Source organism: Staurois parvus, unplaced genomic scaffold (genome assembly GCF_062004578.1).
Source record: "Staurois parvus isolate SC_StPar_1 unplaced genomic scaffold, SC_StPar_1.0 ptg000535l, whole genome shotgun sequence".
Taxonomy (NCBI): domain Eukaryota; kingdom Metazoa; phylum Chordata; class Amphibia; order Anura; family Ranidae; genus Staurois; species Staurois parvus.
Window position 1 is genome coordinate 743,600 of NW_028318331.1, and position 6,772 is coordinate 750,371.

General features: G+C 38.2%; 1 protein-coding gene across 1 annotated transcript in view; it reads left to right on the forward strand.

The window, feature by feature from the left end:
• MAPK1 (mitogen-activated protein kinase 1) overlaps positions 1-1,900 on the forward strand; it is a 122,070-nt gene extending 120,170 nt beyond the window's left edge. Inside the window, exon 9 of the mRNA XM_089690602.1 lies at positions 71-1,900. The gene's annotated coding sequence lies outside the window, so the exon portion shown is untranslated. The remainder of the gene's footprint in view (positions 1-70) is intronic.
• Positions 1,901-6,772: the final 4,872 nt, after the last annotated feature.

Genomic DNA, 6,772 nt, shown 5'->3' on the forward strand with positions numbered 1-6,772 from the left:
CAATTTAAAGTAGAATAGCAATTGTGTTCTGCTATTGCATAAAAATAAAATATTGTTTTTCTTTTTAAAGGGAAAGGCTGTGAAGGACTTCATACTCCGACATCTGTGTTCTTGACAGTTCTTCCTCCTTGGCCATGTCCTGTGACCCATCTCAGCTTGTCCAGTCTAACTCCTTTGGGCCATTAAGGAGGGCGGTTCCTGGTAGTTGTGGCTTTTTTATGCTTCTGATGAATCTTTCAATCTGGAGAAGTGTTCTTGACACTCCTTTCGTAAAGCCCTTTTGCAGTGTGGTACAGCAAGCACTTGCTGATACCAAAAATAACTGCTTGTAAATTTATTTTCTTTTTTTTTTATATATATATATAAATACAGTGGTTTATTTCCCATGAAGTGGACAGTGTCCTGACTTTTACAGGCTTTACATATTATGTTGAACCCATGTTACTGATGACTGTGGTAACTGGCATTATTTTTGTTTTTCTTCTTTTTGGGAGAGTTATTTCTCTGGGCACTTTAAATCAACAGAGAGCTCAATTTACTCACACATATCATTTTAAACCCATTGCAGTTAGAAGCTTTGAAAACCTGATGGAGATCATTGTATAATATCCAGGTTTTCTCTGGCATGTAGCTGAGCTGTGTGAGAATTTTTAACCATTTATGTGCTTGAGGGACCTGATAGATACAAATCCTATTCATAAAAAAAAAATCTGCTTACTTGTACATCAAACTCGAAAGCAACAAAAAAGCTGCTGCAATATACCATTTATAATATATATAAATATATATACCTACATATATATCTGTAACTTGGGGCATTTTTGCCATGCACTGGCCTTCATAGGTCCGCGTGTTTCATGTATGGATGAGTTGGAGGAAGAAGAGCTTTCATAGGACAGAAATAAAGCAAGCAAGTGAAACCAAAATCTCATACCTTTTATTTTCAGTTGGTGTTGGCATGAGGCCCCACATATTGACTTAAAAATAGCATGCCAGTGCTATTTCTAGTGGAGCCATGTTCACTGAATGTTTTGACGCTTAAGTGTAACTTTCCCCATACATAAAATAACCAGAGTAATAGTTACCATACTGTAACTAAAAAAAATACTGTATCTAGTTATTGGGGATGCCAATGTTCTCAGCAGTCTCTCCCCTGCCCCCACTTCCCAAGATGGAAATACATCTGTGTATAAAGCTAACCTTTTTTTCTTCTGTGTCATGCTGGAGCAGCAATCAAGCAAGCACTAAACTCTTTTAAATTGTAAAACATTCTTTTCTTTTCTGCAAGTATTTGTTCTTGGAGTTGTATTCTGTGGAGTTTTAGATGTTCTGTCCCAGTGCAGTGCCTCCTACTTTTTCCTCACTGCTCTTTGTGGTGAAAGATTTGCCTTGTTTCAGATGACCGTGCCCTCGCATGACTGTTAAGCTTTTCTGTGCAAAGATTGTCTAAGTGCCACATGCCTATGATTGATTGGATTAAGATCTCTTACCTCTGAGTTGTGTTTAAATGAAATATTATCCTGTAACCTTCATAAGGATTATGAAACAACTCTGTTTTAAATACCCTTCCCCACCCTCTCTCATGTCTATTATAGCAACATTTATAGAGACTTGTCTGAACTGCCTAGGAACATGAGCAAAAATTGCACTTGTAATTAAAAATAAATTTGAAAAAAGTCTCCATTAAACTTTTTTTTAGATTTTTTTTTTTCTTCTTTTTGAAGTTTGCTCAGTGGGTCAATTTCTGTGATGTGGGTTATGTAAACATTTTACAATAATATTGGTGAATGGGATTAATGGATAATTTTATTTTGCATAGTTTTATTTTGCATATCAACTGATCAGAATAACCACTTGATAGATCAAATGCTTATGTCTTATTAAACAATTGTGCACCATATCTTCTGTAGAACGTATACTTTTTAAATGGTCTTTATTGAGAGGCAGTGAAATGCTGAGCCTGGCAAACCGTTTACATGAAAAAGGGATTGATTTGTTAGGGTGTTAGGCCTGCATCACTTGCCTTATTTCTCATTTTATTTAACGTTTGAGGGAGCCATTATAGCCATACCTGATCTTCACCATTAATTTCTTTCATACCCAGGACCTGTTGATTGATCAACATGGCATACTGATAATGGATTTTGATCTATGGAGAAAGTTTATTTTGTCTGGTCTTGAGCATAGGACCTTGCTTAAGTTTTTATTTGTAACTTTTTTTTTTTTCTAGAATTCCCCATCTCCAACATGACACCAAAACCCCTTTAAGAAATGTTAACTCTTCACCTTGGATTTAAAAATGAAGCAAATGTTTATCTATGCACTGACAAAATTCACACTTTTTTCCCTTTTGTGAGTGTAATGCATGGATAGTTTAGTCATACTAATTGCATCAGGGAAAGAAGAAGCCATATGTAATTCTAGAAATTTAGAAAATGGTCTGTATCCCCATTAATTGTGAAAACGTCATATTGGGGGGGTTGGGTTTTCAACTTACTCTGGAGAAACCATTGATAAACCAACTAAAGGTAAACTAATATGCAGTAGCTCGACAGAGGCCAGTCTCCTTGTGATAGTAACTACAAAGTTTATTCTGGTCTGTTTTCTGTTTTAAAAACTTTTGCACCCAGGCAATGAAAAATGTTTCTAAAATCCAGAACTGTCATGCTTCACGAGCATGTCTTGAAATTAGTATCATGTAATCCATTCCAGTTTAAGTATTGCATATTTTGCATGATACATCTTGCAGGAGCATCTGAACAGCCAAAACCGCCTGCTGCTTTCCACTTGGAAGTTTCTCACTACTAAATGCACTTCACCTACTGCCTTCAGATCTGCTCTTGTTCCCAAGACACCCATAACAACCATACACCAGTTTTCTTACGGTTGCTTGTATTCATTACTACTCAAATACCATTTTGGTGAAAAAGGGCATATGCTTACGGTCAATTAAAAAAGCAACCAACAGTTGGAACTGGTGACTCTCCTTCCCTCATTGTCTTTTTGTGTTGTCCATTTTCAAGCACTCTTAACAGATTACTAAAAAGAGCTTTGTACTTGCTTTGTACTGTTGGTGCCTTTTTAGTCTTGTATTCAAAATGTGTGTAGCTGATTTAAGTAGGTTGTAAAGTTAGAGGCTTCACTGCTTAGTTGGACCAATATTCCTTTTCCTTTGGGTAAAGACTTTAAGAATAGGCCGATCCATCAAGCAGTGAATAAATTGAGAGAAATATTTTATAACAGATTCCTGTATGTTCCTTTAAACTGTAATGTAACAGCTGAACATGTATTTTATTGTGAGAGATATGTAACCTGGTTAATCAATTAAGAAACAAAATTGTATGAGGTTTATATTTTTTGTTAATTATATTGATGTATTTAACTTTTTCCTCAATTGGTTGGATGTTCTATATTTCTGGTTAAATTGTGTAAAAAAAAAAAAAAAAAAGAAAAAAATCTTGTAAGACACCACAAAATGCAGATTAAATCATTAAAACTGTATTCCTGTATTACCAAAACAGGTCTATTTATATTTGTTACAACTTAAAGCTGAACTCCAGGCAAACAGAAGTGCACAGATTAAATACATATATTGGAGCTGTTTTACTTACCCAAAGCATTTGTTTTGCAAATCAGTCCTAAGATGTTCACTGCCTTACCACACAACACAACACAGCAAGGCATAATGCACACTTTTCTGTGCTATGGAGTGCAGAAGAGTTACAGTGGTATCCTTTCTCTGCCCCATGCCTGCTGATAAAAGGGTGAGTAGCAATAAACGGAATAAGTCATCTGACTGCTCACTCTTTCAGCACGTTCCTTGATGGCACATTTCTATGCAGCACACCTGATTGTCTTCCAGTCTGTGTGCTGTTGTTATAGGAGATTGCAAGTGGCTAATACCAAATGAAATTTAGATACTTAAACTAGTTGTATTAAAATAAATGAAACTGCTAGCTGCATTGATTTTTGTATTTATATCTGCCTACAGTTCAGCTTTAGGTTACTTGGGAAAAAGCGCACACACAGTACTAAGACTTTAATTCTAAAACTTTTTTCACAGTATTTTAAGATTTAACATATACAGTTGTGTCCAAAATTATTCAACCCCCACTGAAATTGAGTGTTTTGGCCAGTTTGACATTGCTTTTGATCATTCAGTCATCTTGCTTACATTTACATTAAAGAGGCACTTGTAGGTCAGACAAATATAACATAACAGTTATAATGAAATAACCACAAATGTCTTTTCTGTGCTCACAGCATTATCAGTTTTATTCAACCCCCAAGTGACATTCAATCTTAGTACTTAGTACAGCATCCTTTTACAGTTATAACAGCTTTTAAACGTGAAGCATAGCTTGACACAAGTGTCTTGCAGCGATCTACGGGTATCTTCGCCCATTCTTCATGGGCAAAGGCCTCCAGTTCAGTCACATTCTTAGGCTTGCGCACTGCAACTGCTTTCTTTAAGTCCCACCAGAGGTTCTCAATCGGATTTAAGTCTGGTGACTGCGATGGCCACTCCAAAATGTTCCAGCCTTTCCTCTGCAACCATGCTCTAGTGGACTTGGAGGTATGCTTGGGATCATTGTCCTGTTGAAAGGTCCAACGTCTCCCAAGCCTCAGGTGTGTGACGGACTGCATCACGTTTCCATCCAATATCTCCTGGTACTGAAGAGAATTCATGGTACCTTGCACACGCTGAAGCTTCCCTGTACCTGCAGAAGCAAAACAGCCCCAAAGCATGATTGACCCTCCACCATGCTTCACAGTAGGCAAGGTGTTCTTTTCATCATAGGCCTTGTTCTTCCTCCTCCAAACATAGCGTTGATCCATGGGCCCAAACAGTTCTAATTTTGTTTCATCAGTCCACAGAACACTATCCCACAACTTTTGTGGTTTGTCCACATGGCTTTTGGCATACTGCAGTCGACTCTTCTTATTCTTTGGAGACAGCAAGGGGGTACGCCTGGGAGTTCTGGCACGGAGGCCTTCATTACGCAGTGTGCGTCTTATTGTCTGGGCTGAAACTTCTGTACCCACATCTGACAAATCTTTTCTCAGTTCCTCAGCAGTCACACGGGGACTTCTCTCCACTCTACGCTTCAGGTAGCGCACAGCAGTCGAAGTCAGCATCTTCTTTCTGCCACGACCAGGTAGCGTTTCAACAGTGCCCTTTGCCTTGAATTTGCGAATGATGCTTCCTAAGGTGTCTCTTGGTATGTTTAACATCTTTGCAATCTTCTTATAGCCATTGCCCTTCCTGTGAAGAGAAATCACCTCTTCTCTTGTCTTCCTGGACCATTCTCTTGCCTTCACCATGTTTGTAACCACACCAGTAAATGTCTAGAAGGAGCTGAGTATCACAGTCATTTTAAAGCTGCCTAATTGGTGCTTATTATGCTTGATTGCTGCTCGGTGACATCCACAGGTGTTTTCAATACCTGATGGAAAGCACCTGTATGAACCTCTGTTCTTCAGAGTGGTAGTCTTTAAGGGGTTGAATAATTGTGGCAATGAAGAAACCACATAAGAACCATTTACTACTGTATTACATAAACAATTGATGTCATTTTAGTTGCATTTGGGTAGTTACAACGTCCTTGTAGGATTTGATTCTGAATACAATTCCAAATGTACACTATAGTCCCTAAACCCCTTTACAGCATTGGGGGTTGAATAATTTTGGACACAACTGTATGCTACTGGTCTGCAGTACTTAATGCAACATTTTAAAATGCATTCGATAAGGTATTCACCCTCTTGAAAGCCATAGAACTTTGAGCCACAGTAGATTTAATTTTTGTTTTTTGAAATTGAATGTCAGAAATACAGTAATTTAAGTAATAAGTGAACATCTAGATCTGCAGAGTGAATGCAAAGTAACTGATTGTATTCATATATGCCCCTTTTATTATACGCTTGAATCAATAGTAGTGCAGCCAATTCTTTCTGAGTCGCATTATGTGTTAGCGAGACCTGTGTATAGTCAGTGGGTTGATTGTAGTATAAATTCGCTGCAGCAATGGTGGTCAACTCTTTTGATATAGGGAACTTTAAAGTGTGCCCCTAACATCACCAAAGAGCTGCACGTACCGTTCAGTGAATGTAATGCTTCAGAAATCTGTCAGACTGCTCACATGCAACAGGATATGGTCAAAGACTACGGACAGACAACCAGAAATGGTCAGAGTGCATATGTGCTGTAGAAGTTGGTGACTGGGAAAACATACTTTGAGTTGCATACACGTGAGACATATTACATGAGTTGTCTAGAGAGCACTTCTATTATAGGGCAACTGGGAAACAGCCTGTCTGCAGTGGCCTCAGTCCTGTACAAAAATGCTAAATCGATGTATACTTGGTATCTGGAAGGTCTGCGCTCTGGTGAGTTTGAATTGTGGCATGATGCACACCATGAAGACAAGAACACTAGAAATGGCTATATAAGCAGATGATTAAAAACCACCAATCAAGGGATGCGCATAAGTAAACTTTCAAGTCACAACTATCCCATGGAGTAGTTATCTGTTGCTTAAAAAAAAAATAGTGTGTATGGCACAGCAGTAACACTGCAAAGAACAGGCAATACACCAAAAATTTACTGTAAGGCTAGTGAGTGGGAGGCCACCGAGACCTTTTGACAACGAGTTAAATGCCCTGAGTTCCAGAACTGAAGCAGTTAAGTTTACAACGCCCAGATGTTTCACCAGTCACAATAGTAGAGTGACAGGAGAAAACTGTTAAAACCCACGATTAGCCTACAGTT